Genomic DNA, 19,154 nt, shown 5'->3' with positions numbered 1-19,154 from the left:
CCAAATAGCCAAAGCGATCTTGAAAAAGCAAAGCAAAGCTAGAGGTATCAGAATTCTGGACTTGAATTTATATTACAGAGATGTAGTAATTAAAACAGTATGATACTGGCACAAAAATATACACACAGTTCAATGGAACAGAATAAAAAATCCAGAAATATACCCACGACTATATGGCCAATTAATCTCCAACAAAGGAGGCAAGAATATCCAGTGGGAGGACAGTCTCTTCAACAAATGGTATTGGAGGATAAAAATCCTAGAAAAGAGCACAGGCAGTAACCTTTTTTTTTAAGTTCATTTATTTATTTTGAAGGGTGCCTGGGTGGCTCAGTTGGTTAAGTGTCTGACTTCAGCTCAGGTCATGATCTCGTGGTGTGTGAGTTCGAGCCCTCGTCTGGCTCTGTGCTGACAGCTCAGAGCCTGGAGCCTGCTTCGGATTCTGTGTCTACCTCTGTCTCTGCCCCTCCCCCGCTTGCACTCTGCCTCTTTCTGTCTCTCAAAACTGAACAAATGTTAAAAAAAATTATTTATTTATTTAGAGAGCATGAGCAGGGTAGGGGCAGAGGGAGAGGGGGAGAGAGAGAATCTCAAGCACTCTCTGCACTATCAGTATGGAGCCTGATGCAGAACTCGAACTCACCTGAGCCAAAACCAAGAATCGGTGTTTAACCGACTGAGCCACTCAGGTGCCCCAGGTAGTAACTTTTTTATATCAGCTGTTGCAGCTTTTTTCTAGATAGGTTCCCTGAGGTAAGGGAAACAAAGCCAAAAATAAGCTATTGGAACTACATCAAAATAAAAAGCTTCTGTACCGTAAACAATCAACAATACTAAAAGGCAGCCTACAGAATGGGAGAAGATATCTGTAAACAACATATCCAATAAAGGGTTAGAATAAAAAAAATACATAAAAATCTTATAAAACTCAATACCCCCAAAATGAATAATCCAATTAAAAATGGGCAGAAGAGGGGCTCCTGGGTGGCTCAGTCTGGTTAAGCATCCAACTTCAGCTCAGGTCATGATCTTGTGGTTCACGGGTTCAAGCCCCGGGTTGGGCTCTATGCTGACTGCTCAGAGCCTAGGGACTGCTTTGGATTCTGTGTCTCCCTCTCTCTCTGCCCCTCCCCTCCTCATGCTCTGTCCCTCTCCCTCTCAAAAATAAATAAGCATTTAAAAAAATGGGCAGAAGACATAAATAGACATTTCTCCAAAGAAGACATATAGATGGCCAACAAGCATATGAAAAGATGCTGATCATCACATACCATAAGGGAAATGCAAATCAAAATTACAATGAGGTATCACTTTACACCTGTCAGAATGGCTAAAATCAACAACACAAGAAACAACAGGTGTTGGAGAGAATGTGGAGAAAAAGGAACACTTGTGTACTGTTGGTGGGAATGCAAACTGGTACAACCACTGTGGAAAAGTTTGGAGGCTCCTCAAAATTTAAAAACAGAACTACCCTAGGATCCAACAATTGTATTACTGGGTATTTACCCAAAGAATACAAAAACACTAAATCAAAGGGATACATGCAACCCTATGTTTATAGCATCACTATTTACAATAGCCAAGGTATTGACGCAGAATAAGTGTCCACTGATTGATGAATTGATAAAGAAGAGGTAGTATGTATGTGTGTGTACACACACACACACACACACACACACACACACACTAGAATATTACTCAGCCATAAAAAGAATGAAATATTGCCATTTGCAATGACATGGATGGAGCTAGAGAGTATAATTCTAAGTGAATGAGTCAGTAAGAGCAAGACAAATACCGTATGATTTCACTCATATGTGGAATTTAAGAAACAAAACAAACAAGCAAAGGGGAAAATAAAGAGAGGGAGAGAGGCAAACCAAGAAACAAACTCTTAACTATAGAGAACAAACATGGTTATCAGAGGTGGGGTGGGGGGAGATGGGTGAAATAGGTGAAGGGGATTAAGGAGTGCACATGTCGTGATGAATACTGGGTGATTAAAATAAAAATTTAAAAAGAGAGGGAGAGGCAGAGGGAGATTTGACAGAGGGAGATTGGAGTGATGCACCATATGCCAAGGATGCCAGTAGCCACCAGAGGCTGAAAGGTACAAGGAACAGATTCTCCCCTAGAATTTCCAGAAGAGGCTGGCCCTGCTTACACCTTGATTTTGACCCAGTGAAATTCACTTCAGACTTCAGGCCTCCAGAAGTGTGAAAGAATGGACACTGGCTTGTATGCATTTTTGAATATTTGTATACAAATTGTTATGTGAGTTCTACTTAGTAGAATTTCTACTGAGTTCATACTTAGGAGTAGAATTGCTTGGTCATGTGGTAAGTGTAGAAACTGCTAGACTGTTTTGTGGTTGATTTCAGACTTCTGGTCTCTAGAACTGTGAAAGATAAAATAAATTATTGGTGTTTTAAACACCAAAAAAATGATAAAGCTTTCAAAAGAAAGAAAGAAAGAAAGAAAGAAAGAAAGAAAGAAAGAAAAGAAAGAAAGAAAGAAAAAGAAAGTGAGATGCAGAATATTATTTAGTCACAATAAAGAAGGAAATCCTGCCATTTGTGACAACATGGATGAACCTTGAGGGCATGATGCTAAGTGAGGATAAGTCTGACAGAGATACTTTTATTTGTGATCTATAAAACACAACAACTGTAGAAACAGAACAGATTGTGTAGAAATCTGTAGAAACACCCAACAGACTGGTGGGTGCCAGAGGTGGGAGATATAAGGGTGAAGTTGGACAAAAGGTACAGAATTCTAGTTACAAGATAAATAGGTCCTGTAGATGTAATATACAGCATTGTGTCTACAGTTAGCAATACTTTAGTGTGTATTTGAAAGTGTGCATATAGTCAAGTAGTTGTGAAGGAGTGGTTTTTTTGTGCAGCAAAAGATAACCAGAACAATGCACTGCCTCTGTGACTGGGGGTACAGACAGACCCGGCAACTTTGTAGCCCTACAATCACCTGTGCCAGCACAAGCATTATGACAAAACCTTTGCCATTGCTGGCCCTGGAGGAAGAAAGGATGCTTCCACAGGCCACTACCTTCCTATCTGACCTCTAAATATGGCGTGTCTTATTTGTGGAGCCATGTCCTAGCTGCAAAGGAAGCTGGTAGAGTATTTGGCATTTCAGCCTCTAGAGTGAGAGCTACCCTCTGTCTCATGAGGTGGTGGATTCTTCAAACACAAGAAGGGGCGTAGATACTGAGGTGCCTAAAAGAGTGGCAAATGACCACCATGACATGCACGGCCAAAGCCAGAGGGGAAGTAGGCAGAATGAGCTGCTTTCTGCCAGACTCTGCTGACAGCACAGGCTCTGGGCCGCAGAAGGCTGGTACAAAGGAATAGGCCTCTGAGAGGAGGTGCTGTGCTCTACTGGAGGCAACACTTTAGGGTCATTACACTATATCGCTTCATTTCAGTCCTTGGACTTGAAGTTGGTACTGAATGTCCCCATCTTTCAGACTCCCTAGGTCATATCATTACTGTGATCAAAGTCCTCCAGTGGTAGCCCATCTCAAATTAAAGTCACAGATGTTAATTTTGCTGAAAAAAGGCCTGGGAGATTTTGCCTCTCCCTCCCTGTCTTACCTCTTGCCGCTCCCCATCACTAGCTCACACTGGATCCATGCTGTTCCTGGAGCACACTAAGTACTCTTCTCTCTAGGGATTTTGTACTCATTCTTCCCTCTGCCTAGAAATTTCTTGTTCAGATATCCACTTTGGCTTGTTCTCTCAATTTCCTCAGGGTTCTGCTCAAATATTACCCTATTATTGAGACCTTCACATAAAGACCACTATATATGGATGAGGGACCTGTCCCCACCTACTGCACTTCATTTTCTCTTTACCCTACATTATTTTTTGCCTTAGCAATAAGTAAATAAATATTCTAAGAGCTGGGACTTTGCCTTGCTGCACTTCTAACACCCAGAAGAGTGCCTAGTATGTGCCTACTAGGCATTTGATAACACTTGTTAAATGAATGATCATGGTCATCATGATTATCACCATTATTCTGTGGTATCATATTTTGATTTGGGCATATTGATATATAGTCTTCATAGTGATGTATGAATAGAGGAGAATGGAGAACAGTAAGGCCAACAAATAGGCCAGGGTGTCCTTGATCACCTGGCTGTAGTAGCATTTGCATATGAACCATTGAGTTGATACAAAGCTGTCTATTAACTTGCTGGTAAGGATAAGTGGTGTCCAGTCAGTTGGATTTAGAGACTTAGGCATGAATTTTTCAAGGCTTCCATATTGTCTCATGATGGCAAATGCACAGATCTATCAAATTGACATGCTAAAAGTACCATGTGCATTGACATGAAGATACCAAGAGCTCAGCTGTGTTTGCAGTATTTATCTAACTCAAACCTTTGACATGTATCAGCCATCCCTAATCAAGTAAGAAAATTCTCAGAGGCACAACAAATGGAAATGAAAATTGGATTCATGGGTAAATACTTTCATGAATCTGAGATGGACGCGTTTAAACAAACCCAAGACAGTCTAATTCATCGGCATGCTTTTATCAAGTGAGTGTAAATGGAATGTCACAGGAGATAGGACCAGTAGTTCTTTGGGCTGCAGAACTTGTATTTCTATTCTAAACCACACCATAATGATCATTAGTCATTCATGATAGAAATCAATGATTCCACTTTTCTGACAGTGTTTGTTCACTGTTCCCAGGAACTGCCTTCTCTCTTCTCTCAAGAGGGCATTTAGAATTTGAAGCTCTTTCCCTTGGCTTGTTTATTGTGTACTGTTCATTTGCAGAGTGGCCGCAGTATCCCGTGCCAGTTTGGCAGCGTGAGGAGGGTTTGCTCTCACATTCTCCCAAGAATCAGCGCTAGCTCTCTGGTGACTTTGAATTCCGTTCCAAACGTTGGCCGTGGCTGGAGAGGCCAAGAACTTTATTCCAATCAGTTCTAGTTTCTATGGCTACGAAAGTCCCCTGAAAGAGTGACGGAAAATAAGGGCAGATTGTTCTCAATTTCTGAATTCACTGATATGTTAAAAAAAAAAATCTACCCTCTGAATCCATTCTCAGGTTGATTATTCTCTTTCTCTTTCCCCTCCCTTGTCCTCTTTCTCTCTCTTTTCTGCTGTTAGGATTATGACAAATTCCACTGGTTGTCACCCACTACCATTCATCTGTCTGTCTTCCTTTTTAATAGAACCCTGATTTTGCTCACCCCTCTTCACCCCTCTTCATAGTTGTGGATTTCAGGGGGAGATTGGCCCTCTAGACAGGGTATGTATTATGGTTGTTATAAACCACAGCCTGATTTAGGGATGGGCATTTCACTCAGTCCTAGGCAATGAGGTGTGAGAGGAAGTTTGCTGGGTGCACTTAATAAGGAAGATTTTCCTTCCTTAAAACAAAACAAATAAACTAACAGGAATCTGAAGAAATGGCCCTTTCTAATTTCCTGTTTCCAAACAGCAAGTACGAACAGACCATGTCTGTAGTTGCTTTTGCTATGTGGGTACTATGAGGGAACCCAGATAAAGGACTATGGAGAAAATGGTACTGCTGAAGCCTGGAGAAATCTTAGTACTCAATTATGCTGATGATTTAATCAATCTGGGACACTCTCCAGAGTTCTTGTAATTTGAGATTAAAAAAAAAAAAATCCTAATGCTGGCTAAATCATTTGGAGTTGGGCTTTCTCCTATGGCAGCCAAAAGCATCTTAACTGAGCCATGTCACTTCTGGTTGTTTGCTCAACATGTCTTTGTAATTCTCCTCTCTTCACTCTTTTGGGGACTAATGAACAACAACAAGACTTTCTAGTATTTAATAAGTCAAGATATTAAATATGATAAGTTTGTATTTTCAACAGAGGACAGATTATTGTTTCTGTTCTTCGAGTGCTACAAAATTCAGTGTTATTTTATTTTCAATATACAAAATGACACTGCATATTCTCCTATCACAGCAGGCTCTTAAAGTCGTACTATGTGAAGGAGTTCTGTTACCTGTGGGAGAGTCTGTGTTGGGTGAATAGAGGCCTCAGTTCTTGAGTTCCCCACAAAAGATTTATGTTCAAATAAAGGCAAGAAGAAGGAAGGTAGCAAGCACAAAGCAGTTTATTAAGGACGTACACTCTAAAGAAGGGAGAGCAGGCAAGCCTAGAGGTGGTAACTGCCCTGAGGCCACAGAGGTCTTTTCTTTTTGTGTGAGCAGGGTCTTGAGTCAGGGACAGGGATGGTCTCTAATGGAGGCTGCTTCCAATCTTTTGGGGGACTCCTCCCACAGGTCAGGAGAGGGAGTTTTTGACTCTACAAGGTTTGTACTGAAACTGTCATGGCAGCCTTCCCCCACGGGAGTGGGGGCTAAAACCACAATGCAAATGTATTATAATGAGTCTACAGGTTACCCAGGGGCAGAGGTGGAAGAGGAGAGCATATCCTCTGAACCTGGGGCTCTTGGACTGTTAGCCTCAGAGTCTTGGAAGCCATAAGGCCGGGATGTTGAGGGGTCTTGGAAGCCACAAAGTGAGGATGTTGTATCTCCTGGCTTCTAATGTGTCACCTATTTATCACTGCCTTTGCCCCTGGCTCATGTCTAACTAACTGCCTACTCTTTTAGTCTAAGGACAAGAAGATATTTAATAATTCCAAATGTACCGAGGGAAAACATTTCTGTCAAATTACATGTTTATATGCTCTTATATGTCAATTTTAAGGAGCTAAAAAGGATTTTTTAAAATCACATTAATAATTTTAATTGTTCCAAATGTTCTATTTTCTTAATGTTCTCCTCCCTATTCCTGCTAATGGCACTATAATTCTCTTAGTCATCCAGGCTTAAAACCTCCAATTTATTTTTGGCTCCTCCTACTCTCTTACTCCAGAAACAACTGTTGCCAAGCCCTCAATAATGCCATCTTAGAAATAAGATTACATCCCTTCCGTGTGCTCTACTTTCACTGCCACTAACCTAGTTCACCAAAAGCCTTCTGAACTGCTTTGCAGAAAGCCTCCATGTTCTCTCCATTCTTCTTTCTAAAGCAGAGATCTGTCATGCATCCTCTGTCCTTAGTGTGTCTAGATTGCCCCAGGAAAAAGCCTGAGCACTATTTGCTGGCATTCACGGTCCGAAGAGTTGACTCCAACTGACCTCTCCACCTTCCTCCTCACCACTGTCCTCTTAAGATTCCATGTGCTAGACCAAGAGAAGGTCCTTTATTGCCCTTTATTGCTTTGACCCCTCATCTCACATTGAGTTTCTTATCTTCATCTGTTCAAATCCTAACTACCCTTCAGAGAATCTGAAATCACCTTTTTCTGTACAAAGATATCCTGATTTCTCCCAGTCAAAACTGTTATGCTCATCATCCCCTGGATTTTACTGGGATTTCATCTCTCTGTTAATGAAGGCATTTATTACCTTTAACCATCTATCATAGTTATTTACTACATATAGTATGTGCTTTCTAAAAAGATGAACTTCTTGAGGATGGAACTGGATCTTGTTCATTTTTGTGTTCATCTTGGAGCCTATTATTGCCTTGATTGTAACAAATATCCAATAAATAGTACTGAATTACTAAATAGTAACTGGCTTTCTGTTCAATCTTGTTCTTAATCACCATCTGATCAATTAAAATTTAATAAAATTTTAGAAAAAAGGGAAATTGCTTGGTTTAGTCAGTTGGTCATGAATCATATGAAGTAGAATTCTTTTATTTTTTTAAAAAAAAAATTTTTTTTTCAACGTTTATTTATTTTTGGGACAGAGAGAGACAGAGCATGAACGGGGGAGGGGCAGAGAGAGAGGGAGACACAGAATCGGAAACAGGCTCCAGGCTCTGAGCCATCAGCCCAGAGCCCGACGCGGGGCTCGAACCCACGGACCGTGAGATCGTGACCTGGCTGAAGTCGGACGCTTAACCGACTGCGCCACCCAGGCGCCCCAAAGGAGAATTCTTTTAAATGTTTTTAATGTTTATTTATTTTTGAGAGAGAGAAAGAAAGAGAGAGAGAGAACGAGGGAGGGGCAGAGAGAAGGAGACACAGAATCTGAAACAGGCCCCAGGCTCCCAGCTGTCAGCACAGAGCCTGACATGGGACTCGAACCCACGGACCATGAGATCATGACCTGAGCCGAAGCCAGACACTCAGCCTACTGAGCCACCCAGGTGCCCCTGACATGAGGGAGAATTCTTTAAGAGGTAATAAATTCAGAATTATATTAACTACAACCAACATAGATAACTTAGTTTTCCATTTCAGAGATATTCTTAATCTGGAAGACAGTTTGAATAACACATAGGCTTCAGCATTATTCTCCAAATTTATAAGTACTTTTTGGTCTTTCATCTGAAGATTATTTTTTGAATTTTACAAAAGAATGGTTTTGTTTTACTGGAAAACACCACTTTTCAAGGAGTCAAGAGCCTCATGCATCAATATCAGTATGAAGGATACTTTTATTTAAAAAATACCTAGTTCTTCCCTAGGCAGACTTTTCTGCTTATCAAGGTTAGTGTGCTGCAGTTCACTGGTAGGTATCATGATGAGATGCATAATTACCTAGTCAACAATGAACACAAGGGGGTTCTATTGAATTTCTGGAATCTAATCTGCTGGTCTGCAGAAAAACAATGCAATGCATACCCATACGTGGCGGGGGGAGGGGTTCTGAGAAATACTTAGGATTATTCTCTACACATTCTCACCCTTAATTTTTTTCTGCGCTTTAGCTTAAATTTAATACACAGTGTAAAATAGAAGTAGATCTAGAGGCTATTAGATCGGAAAAACTATGGTAAATGCACCCTATTCATTTTCATGAATGTATTGCTTAATGGGTAAGAAGATAATGTAACCCAATGCCAGTAGGATTTGTTCTGACTCAGTTTAAGGACAGATTACAAAGTAAGCACTTGATAATTGCTGAAATTAAATTCCTGAGTATTTAGCAAGAACAATTAAGATTTTATTTGTATAATAGTCTCATAACAGTACACACCAACTGGGCCTAACTTCAATCCATAGCTGGATCTAATGGTTCCTTTATCAAGTGGTGATAAAGAGGTCAAGTGGAGCTCAGAGAAACACAGCAAATAAGTAGAGAGAAGTGATTTACAAAGAGGGTTCAAAAGGATTTCTACTGTGTCATTAAATAATACCTAGGGTCCAGCCTCTCGTGACTCTGCAAATGCTAGAAAAGAGGATTTACAGTGAGACTGGGCAGACTGATGTTACATAAGAAGGCAATAGCTGAGCCACCCTGCCAGATGCCAGGTCAGTGGAGCACTCTGGGATCCTGGAACTTTCTCAGATTCACACAGCAGTGATTATGGATCTAGGCCATTCAGGGGAGCGTGAAGAGTGGCTGCAAATGGACTCTAGCAGAAATGTTTGGAATCTGGCCCTGAATTCAGCCTTCACTACTGCCTGTAGAATGTTATTAAACTTCAGGATGGAGGGTAGTATTAGCACCAAGACGAAGAACTGGATGATTTTGTTATGCGTGTGTTTCTGTCTGGATGGGGTGTCATGGAAGATGTGACAGGGGATAGGTAGATTTTCATGGTGGCATTTATCAGTCCCACTACTGCAAGATCACATGTGTGTTGTATTGTGATGTGGTTCTGCCATTATAAGACCTATCCTTTTGATTATCTATGGTTACTGTTTCTGAAAATGACCAGAATGGCTCAGATCTCTGTTGGCACTGTTTTGTCTTCCTTGCTTGCCTCTGGTCGCCAATAGGGTGCTGGGTTGTATGTACATGTGTGTGTGTCCACATGAACACAGGTGCAGGTGTGATGCGGAAGTGGGGTACACAGGTACATAAGCAGTTTATCACATAGGGAAGCGGTTCAGGGCCTAATAACTCAAGGCCTCTTAGACAAGTTTGCTGAGTGTCCCAGAGAACAAGGATGAACAATGGTGATAATGTTCTGAAGCTGGTAACAATGTTCATGGTGTGGGTCAGTGGAGGGTAGGCTCAAGAAGGAGAGAATGAGAATCAGTTTGTAAGGTCCAGGGATGAGGACACTAAGGAGGAAGTCAGGCCGGTGGAGATAAATGAAGCCTAATCAAATAGGAAGTTTGGAAAGAGAGGTGGAATTAAGGAAATATGCAGGCTTATCTTTCAAAGGCCTTTGTAAAATATAGAGGAAAAGTTAACTCATAGCAATGAAAGCAATTAATGTTTGGGCATTTTTGTGTCTTAGTGGATACATACGGTGACCAAGAATGGGTGGAGGGGCCAGAGATAATTAAGGCGTAAATATGAGTAAATGCTAGTATCTCTCGGATATTCAGTAGTTGCCTGCGTAAATTTGAGCACTACACGGCCTGTGAAGCAGCTGGCTAACTTCAAATAGGAGGAAAACAAAAGTGTCCATTGCCCACTGGGGCTGAGGCCAGAGCTGGGTAACTGGTCCAACTTGCCACATAAGAAGACCAAGATGAAGGGGCATGCAAAGCTAAGGGGAGATTGGGTTTCTCTGAGGAAAGAGGAGGTAGGGGAAGAAGTGGTGACTGAGAAGATGAAGGAGCAGCAAGCTGCAGAAGGCCTCTATCTCCCCATGAATGGTGTGAGTGAACGGTGGCCCTTCACAAGCATAGGCACTGGCTGTGTAAGGAGAAATGCGCACGAGCAGCAGCAGAATGCGCAGGCTCACTATTTTGCAGTCAGTATATGTATAAGCTGGTGTGGTGTGCCGATTATGTTTATAACCTCCGCCCTCTCAATCTTGAAATAATTCCCTCACTTAACGAGTCCCATTTTCCTGCTTCTACAATGAGGTCAATGTGCGGTGTCACCCTGTTTGTGCCTTGAGAGCAAATCAGGGAAGATAAGGACCTGATCATGTAGGAAAGGAAAATTGAAACTCAGCAGCTGTTTGGGGTTACATTTCCATCAGAGCTAGTCTGCCTTGGTGAAGATTTACTGAGGGGGTAGCGCAAGCTCCAGGAACTGGATTCTCTAATCCTATTTTTCACTAGAGTTTTGGTTTCTTTTGAGGTGAAGGAAACCTAGAACAAAACCAATGCGATCTGAACGGTTAATGTATTAACCTATAACAGGGATGCATTGACTGTCCCCACCAATATCTTCACTGCAGAAAAGGCATGGTTTTATTCTGTTCCATCTTTCAGTGACTGTAAAGTTCTTGTGGAGAACATGACATGTAACGACATAGAAGTAATTTCAATGTCACAATTCATTTCTCTTGAACTCACTGCAGATTTTAATTGTGGAAAATTGTCTCACCACGACACCAGTAGAGTGGACAAAAGACTTTTAAATAACTCTTGTAAATATGAGGTTAAAGTGTGAGAGAGAAGAAAATGGGAAGACATTTAAAGTTATATTCTATTCATGAGAAAAGAAATCTACCCAGAAAAACCATCCTGAGAACAGGGGAGTCTGTACAAGTAGGTTTTAGGTTCAAAGAGATTCTTCAAAATGCACTTTTTGCCCTTCATGAGGCCCTATAAATGAAGATAGTTATTCCGATCCCAATAAATCCTAATTAGCTAGAAGACATATTAGTTTTTACTTAATTAACATTTACTAAACATCAGTAATCCTTAAGGTTCTATAGGAAGCACTGTGGCAATATGGGTGCGAGTCCTGTTTGTATAGAATTCAGTCTAGTAGCTAAAGAATTTATTATAGTCTTGGGAAAATTACTTCACTTTTTTTTGTTTTTTAGAACATGGTGTCATCTATTAGGCTAACCTGCCTGTAAGATGGGGAAGAGTATGTATTGTTATGGAGGGGAAACCAAAGAAAAGTCATAAGGGTTTACCCTGCTTTATCTAACTATTTTAATAATACAGCATGTGCACAGAAAAAGAGCAAAACTTAGAACAGAATAAAATTGAGCATTATAGTCAGAGTATGGCATGTAGATTTTGTGTTTAATCCTGAGGTTTGAGTGGAAAATACAGAATAGTAATGTTACTGCTATGGCAATTGTAAAGAACATTTTTGAACTTTGATTGAAATAAAGCATCCTAATTAATACATCATGCTCAAAATAAACAAGTATTTGAAAGATGCTTTAATGTTGCTACTCAACTGAAAGCCTGCCCTCCACTAACACTGGGAATAATTTTTTAGAAATGATTTAATAAGTTGATTTTTAAAACAGGATACTGCTGGGCTACTTGGGTGGCTCAGTTGGTTAAATGTCCAAGTTCAGCTCAGGTCATGATCTCAGATCATGATCTCATGGTTTGTGGGTTTGAGCCCCACATCAGGCTCCATGCTGACAGCTCAGAGCCTGGAGCCTGCTCAGATTCTGTGTCTCCCTCTCTCTCTGCCCCTCCCCGGCTCATGTTCTGTTTCTCAAAAATAAGTAAACATTAAAAATTTTTTCTTTTAAAACAGGAAACTGATGATTAGCTTAGAACTCAATGCTTTAAGCACTGAAGCTCATGTCATTGAGGAGACAACAAGGATTAAAACTGAAGGGATTTTTTTTTTGAATAGAAATTAGATGAATATAATTTTCTATGATTTTAATGACTGATTTGTGTAAGCTAATGCATATACTATTTTCCATATTTTAAAAATTCACTGATGATCTGGGCATGGCTAATCTTGGGTAACAGTGTGAAATAAATTTTCTTTTTTTTTTTTTTAGTTTTCTCATATTTCCCTTATGCAACTCCTCTTATGCTTCTAAGATGTCAGCATGCAGCTTTTTGGCTTCTCTGGCCCTCCATCCAGGGAGGATGCCCTTCTGGAAGTCTCCTTGGAGACAACATCATTCTTTTCTTCTACCCTTTCAACACTCCTTGCCCCTTCGGTGCTCAGATTTCATCTGGTTGTTGGGTAGAGTCATAGGATTAAACCAATTCCTACTCTGTATTCACGATGCCTGACAGAGGCTTAAGGTGATTACTAGGGTCTAGGGTATTTGTGTAATAAGAGAAAAATGGTACTCTGAAGGAATGAATTTTTCATGATGCCATTTCAGCGGCTTTGAGTGAGGACCTTTCAAGACTCAAGTGACCCTGCTCCGGAGTCTGTCTCCTGCACATTCCCTTGAGTTGGGTGGGCAGAGGATCTTCTCCCTCAACAGTATGGCCCATGGTCTTAATCTCAATATTTGAGATGTCACTGGCATTATTGGGGTTTTACTATGGCCCTTGATGCTTAATATAACATCAGAATCAATATTATGGCCTACGTGGTCGGCATTTAAACTCTAAGTCCTGTCCTGTCCAAGAGGGAAGGATACAAGGCTGACAATATTGCCAGTATCACAGAGGTTGTTTGAATCTTTACTCTTGATTTTCCTTCTACCTCCCTTAGTTTGGGGATTTCTTGGGTGGTGATGAGCACCAGACATTTTAGATACTGGAGGGACTACTTTTTCTTCCCTTGAGACTTGTTTTAAAGTTTATTTATTTATTTTGAGAGAGAGACAGCACAAACAGGGAAGGCACAGAGAGAGAGGGAAAGAGAGAGAAGCCCAAGCAGGCTCTGTGCTGCCAACACAGAGCCCGTCGTGGGGCTCAATCCCCTGAAACGGTGAGATCATGACCTGAATCAAAACCAAGAGTCAGATGCTCAACTGACTGAGCCACCCAGGCACCACTTCCCTTGAGATTTTAAAGACATGGAAAAACCATGCCCTTGTTCTATGTTCAGTGTCTTTTGGTTGCAAGAATAGTTTAGGGTGCCAGTGGGATGTTCAAGAGCTCCCCCACAAAGATACTGTGACCTATTGGTACTTCAGATCCCGTACTTCTCAAGTGTTTTATAGAATTTCAAATATATGGCTGTGCTTTTCCTTCATGTTTCAGAAGCCATCTCTCTGTCTTCATTGTGTCCTTTCAAGAGGGACAGGAAACCAGATAGGAAGTAACTGACAGATTTGAACATAGTTCTATGGAAAAAACACACTTATTAGAATTAGTTCCAGACACGTTTCAGTTATCTGAGTTTACGGATTAAAAAAAATGTGTTCTGGGGCGGGACAGGAGCAGATGTGGTTGTAAGAAAGCAACGTGAGTGATCCTTGTGGTAATGGCATTGCTCTGTATCTTGGCTGTGGTGGTAGATACACAAAATACATACAAGCAAATGAGTACATGTAAACCTGGGGAAATCTGATGAAGATCAATGTTGCTACCCTTATTGTGACAGTGTGCTGTACAGTTTTGTGAAATGTGACCATTGAGGGGAACTGGGTAAAGGGTACCTGGGATCTCTCCGTATTGTTTCATACAACTGTAAGTGAATCTACAATTTTATATCAAAATAAAGTCTAAGTAAAATGTGTTTCATGTTCTAGACTCAGAGTATTTTGAAAGATAAAATCCATACATGCAACATAAAAGCACACACACATGTTCACAAAGAATAGTCAAGGTTCAATCGCCCCCACGCCCCCACTCAGTGGATACAGACAGTTTTGCTATCAATTGGAGACAATTTTGTGTTTAGGCAAAGGACTGAATCTAAATTTGATGTCATAAGGCATAGCCATTCTCTTTAGATCTCACATAAAGAGGACAAGTGTGACTATATTATGATTTTCCTATCCTGGTGAATGTAAATGTTTAATAAAGAAGGAAAATAATCTGAAGGTTCATAATTCTATATTTGCATTGATTTTTATATTGAAGTGTTGAAAAAAATCTTATAAGGAAAATGTTTAAAAAGGCAGTCCAAATCCATATGTAAGGACTTGGAAGAATCGAGTTGCATGTTTTAGGTATTCTTACATTGTTTTACACTATTCATCCTTTCCTGGTCCACTTGGGCTGCTGTGACAAAAATACCATAGACTGGGTGGCTTAAACAACAAAGATTTAGTTCTTTTTTTAAAATTTATTTTTTATTTTTTAAATTTCTATTGAGAACAGAGAGAGGCTGGAGAAGGAGTAGAGTGAGGGAGACAGAGGATCTGAAGTAGGCTCTGCATTGACAGCAGAGACCCTGATGTGGGGCTTGAACTCACGAACCCTGAGATCATAACCTGAGCCACCCAGGCACCCCTAAAGATTTAGTTCTTAATGTTCTGGGGGCTGGAAGTCCAAGATTAAGGGAGGGGAAGATCAGTGTCTGGTGGGAGTCTGCATTCTCGTTCATAGACAGCTGTCCTCTTGCTGTGTCCTTCCATGGCAGAAGGGATGAGGGAGTTCTGTGGAGCTTTTTTTTTTTTTTTTTTTTGTGAGAGCACAAGTGGGGACAGAGCAGAGAGAGAGGGACAGATGATCTGAAGTGGGCTCTGTGCTGACACCAGCAAGCCTGATGGTGGGGCTTGAACTCACAAACCGTGAGATCATGACCCGAGCCAAAGTCAGACACTCAAATGACTAGGCCACCCAGGTGCTCCTATGGGGTCTTTTTTATAAGGGCACCAATGCCATTCATAAGAGTGTCATGTTTCATGACCTAATCCCCTAGCAAAGGCCCCACCTCCAAAAACCATCACATTGGGGATTAGGATTTCAACACAGGAATTTTGGATGGACACAAATATTCAGTCTATTGGAAGCATAGCATATTAATGTTTTATTCTTGTGTTATAAACAGAATGTCTTCCATTTTTTTGCTTCAGATTAAGAAAAGCACTTACAGATCATCCAGCTTTCTGCTTTTTTAATCACACTGTAAATCTATCATTGACTCCGAATGATTGGGAGTAAACTGTCTGATTAATAAAGTAGTCTCATTATCCAGAGTTAGTGAGCTTGTATGAAACATAGCAATTTCCAATTTCAAAGGACTCACAGACAGTAAAGTGTATTTAACTCAGTCATCTACAACTCATTGTGGAATGAATAGTTAACATGATAAAATAATAATACATATATATTTTTAATTTGGGGTTAAACTTTTTTTTTCAAGATCTGGCAGGGTTTCAGAAGTATCATCAATCATAGTAATTATTGTGATGACCAAAAAATTAGGAACATTATAATCAGCACATTAAAAAAATTAATGATCACAGATGTTCCACATCAGCTGTCATTTTTCGTGTTTCCTACAAATAGAATGTATTTAAATCCTCTGCAATTTTTGAAGGTGTTAACACTTTCAAATCTCTTCTTCAGATGAAGACATTTCTACAAATATGATGCCAAGTCATAATTTGTGTAATGTTTCAGTTTTAAAATAATTTCAAACATAACCGGCATTGAAATTTACTTCTTTTATGTTAAACTGGTAAGTGTCTACTTCATGGTAGATGCTTTTTTTTCATGGACTCTATTTGTTCTGTAATACAGCATTTTACTTCAAGCATAGTAACTTCGTCCTCTGGCAGAACAGCTGAGGTAATGCCAACAGGGACGAGCATGGGAAACATCACCCAACAATAGGGACCCTCTGTAGAGCTAAGACAGAGAGTCCTACCTCTTTGTCCAGACACACTTTGTCCAGTCATTTTTGCCTTTGGTGTAAAAACCTTGATGGTTAGAATTAGGTATCTTCTTGGGGCACATGGGTGGCTCAGTTGGTTAAGTGTTCAACTCTTGGTTTCGGCTCAGGTCATGATCTCACAGTTTCATGGGTTCGAGACTGGCATCTGGCTCTGTGCTGACAGCACAGAGCCTGCTTGGGATTCTCTCTCTCTTTTCTCTCTCTCTGCCCCTCCCCCACTCTCGCGGTCTCTGTATCTCTCAAATAAACTTAAAAATAAATAAATAAAATTCTAGTTAAAAAAAAAAAGGACTTTTCTTAAAGCTTTGGGGAACTTTGTTCACCTTGCCATATGCCTAAGGTGGAAGAAGTGTGTGACATCAGTAGACATAATAATCAATCAGACCTAAAACCAGAGGTGCCAATCGCTTCAGGGGTCTCTATTAACACATCAGCTTCATAGGAATCATGGAGAACTTCAGGAAGTAGATGTTATAGAGCATCTGCATTGAACAAAAAGTCCTCTAATTTTGCTAGAGTGATTTTTTTTTTGTGTGCATAATTTACCGGGACTCCTATTCCATAATGAGTCTTAAAACATGAATAATTGTCAGAAAACCCACCCCACTGGTAGAGATTTGTTTTTTGAAAATAACATATATATACACTTCTTTCAGTTGTTCTAATAGTCTTTCAAAAGTATACTAATATAACGAGGCAATTCATCTGCTGGTTGATTTGCTTTTTTTCTCTCTGCGGAACCACCCTTTATTCAGTGAGCTGTAGCCTTAGGACATCTCAGGGGCTGGGAAGGCGAGCACCTGATTCACCTGAATTCTGCCTCTAACAACCCCCCTCCCACTGGCAGAAACCATTCACTCAAAAGGGTGTGTGCCACATGGCATGTTAATTAGCCATATCAGGAGCATCCCGCATTTTTGCAATCCTTTTATATGAATACATTTACAATTTTAGTTTTGTGTTGACACTAAAAAGACAATTTTATTGTGGCAGGACTCACACTTTTGACTTTAGGGAACTCAAGGACCAGTGTGGTAGCACTTTTAAAATTCTTGCCTCAGTGCTTAAGACCCAGCCACGATGGAATATGCTGCTATGAGGAACGAGTTCCCCGTTTGTCAGAGATTTTCAAGCAGAGCCGAACTACTATATGTAGGCACATTGTAGAAGATACATAAATTAGATAACTTCACATTGATTTTCCAACTCTGTGACTGTAGGCTTCTTTGAAAATCATGCAGATTAATATTAATCCATATACAGCTCTTTTGATTAAGGCCCATGCAGAACATGGCATTCCAAAACCTGCAAAAAAAAATTTAGCAACTATTTGTTCTGGGTCTGAAAATAGGCGTCAGTGAAAATTACCTGGTTAGCATGAAACTTTCCTATTTTCTCTTTCATAATGATATGATTGTTAATTTTTCCATTAATGCCAGCATAATACTCAGTCTGGTTTTTTGTTTTTTGTTTTGCTTGGGAGAACCTGTGGATGTTAAGTTACATGTATAATTTATTGGAAAACTCAGTTATTTTGTCTCTTTAGTCTGCAGTAAATTAGTTTCTGCCCTTTTTGTCTTGCTTTCCTATCTGGTAGTCCCATCTGGTTTTGCTTACGTGTCCCATATCTCATCTGAGAGGGATTCAGTTTTTGAAGCTGATTGTCAAAGGGACCTACTTAGCATTTTTTGAATTTGGCCTGGATTTGGTATTGTCTACGTAGATCTATTACTTATACCTTCTGTGGAATGTTCTGGGTATGTGAGTTTCCTGGTTTTTTTGGATTCTCCAGAGTATGCTTTATATAACATGTTAAAAATCATTTCCTGAAACAGATAAAAATACATTGCTATAAAGTTTGTTAGGATGGAGTTAAGGTTTCTGAATTTGGATAAAGTTTGTAGTTAAAAAAAAATTATTTGCGGGGCACCTGGGTGGCTCGGTCGGTTAAGCGTCCGACTTCAACTCAGGTCACGATCCTGCGGTCCGTGAGTTCGAGCCCCGCGTCGGGCTCTGGGCTGATGGCTCAGAGCCTGGAGCCTGCTTCCGATTCTGTGTCTCCCTCTCTCTCTACCCCTCCCCCATTCATGCTCTGTCTCTCTCTGTCTCAAGAATGAATAGACGTTAAAAAAAAATATTTGATTTTTCCTTTTCTCCCAAGATACGTCATGGATGCAAAAGGTAGGGAAAAGAATTGGTTGGGAATGCAAGCTGGTGCAGCCACTCTGGCAAACAGTATGGAGGTTCCTCAAAAAACTAAAAAAAGAACTACCCTATGACCCAGCAATTGCACTACTAGGCATTTATCCAAGGGACACAGGTGTGCTGTTTCTTAGGGACACATGCACCCCCATGTTTATAGCAGCACTATCAACAGTAGCCAAAGTATGGAAAAAGCCCAAATGTCCATCAATGGATGAATGTATATAGAAGATGTGGTGTATATATATAATAGAGTATTAGTCAGCAATCAAAAAGTATGAAACCTTGCAATTTGCAACTACGTGGATGGAACTGGAGGGTATTATGCTAAGTGAAATTAGAGAAAGATAAAAATCATATGACTTCACTCATATGAGGACTTTAAGAGACAAAACAGATGAACCTAAGGGAAGGGAAACAAAAATAATATAAAAACAGGGAGGGGGACAAAAACAGAAGAGACTCATAAATATGGAGAACAAACTGAGGGTTACTAGAGGGGTTGTGGGAGGGGGGATGGGCTAAATGGGTAAGGGGCA

General features: G+C 40.3%; 1 long non-coding RNA gene across 2 annotated transcripts in view; it reads left to right on the top strand.

Annotated features, from left to right (window-relative positions):
• LOC125163389 (uncharacterized) overlaps nt 1-19,154 on the top strand; it is a 149,053-nt gene that overhangs the window by 124,070 nt on the left and 5,829 nt on the right. The gene's annotated exons all lie outside the window — the stretch shown is intronic.

The sequence above is a fragment of the Prionailurus viverrinus genome, chromosome B1 (assembly GCF_022837055.1).
Source record: "Prionailurus viverrinus isolate Anna chromosome B1, UM_Priviv_1.0, whole genome shotgun sequence".
In the NCBI taxonomy this organism is placed as follows: Eukaryota; Metazoa; Chordata; class Mammalia; order Carnivora; family Felidae; genus Prionailurus; species Prionailurus viverrinus.
This window is presented reverse-complemented; position numbering and strand designations above follow the sequence as displayed.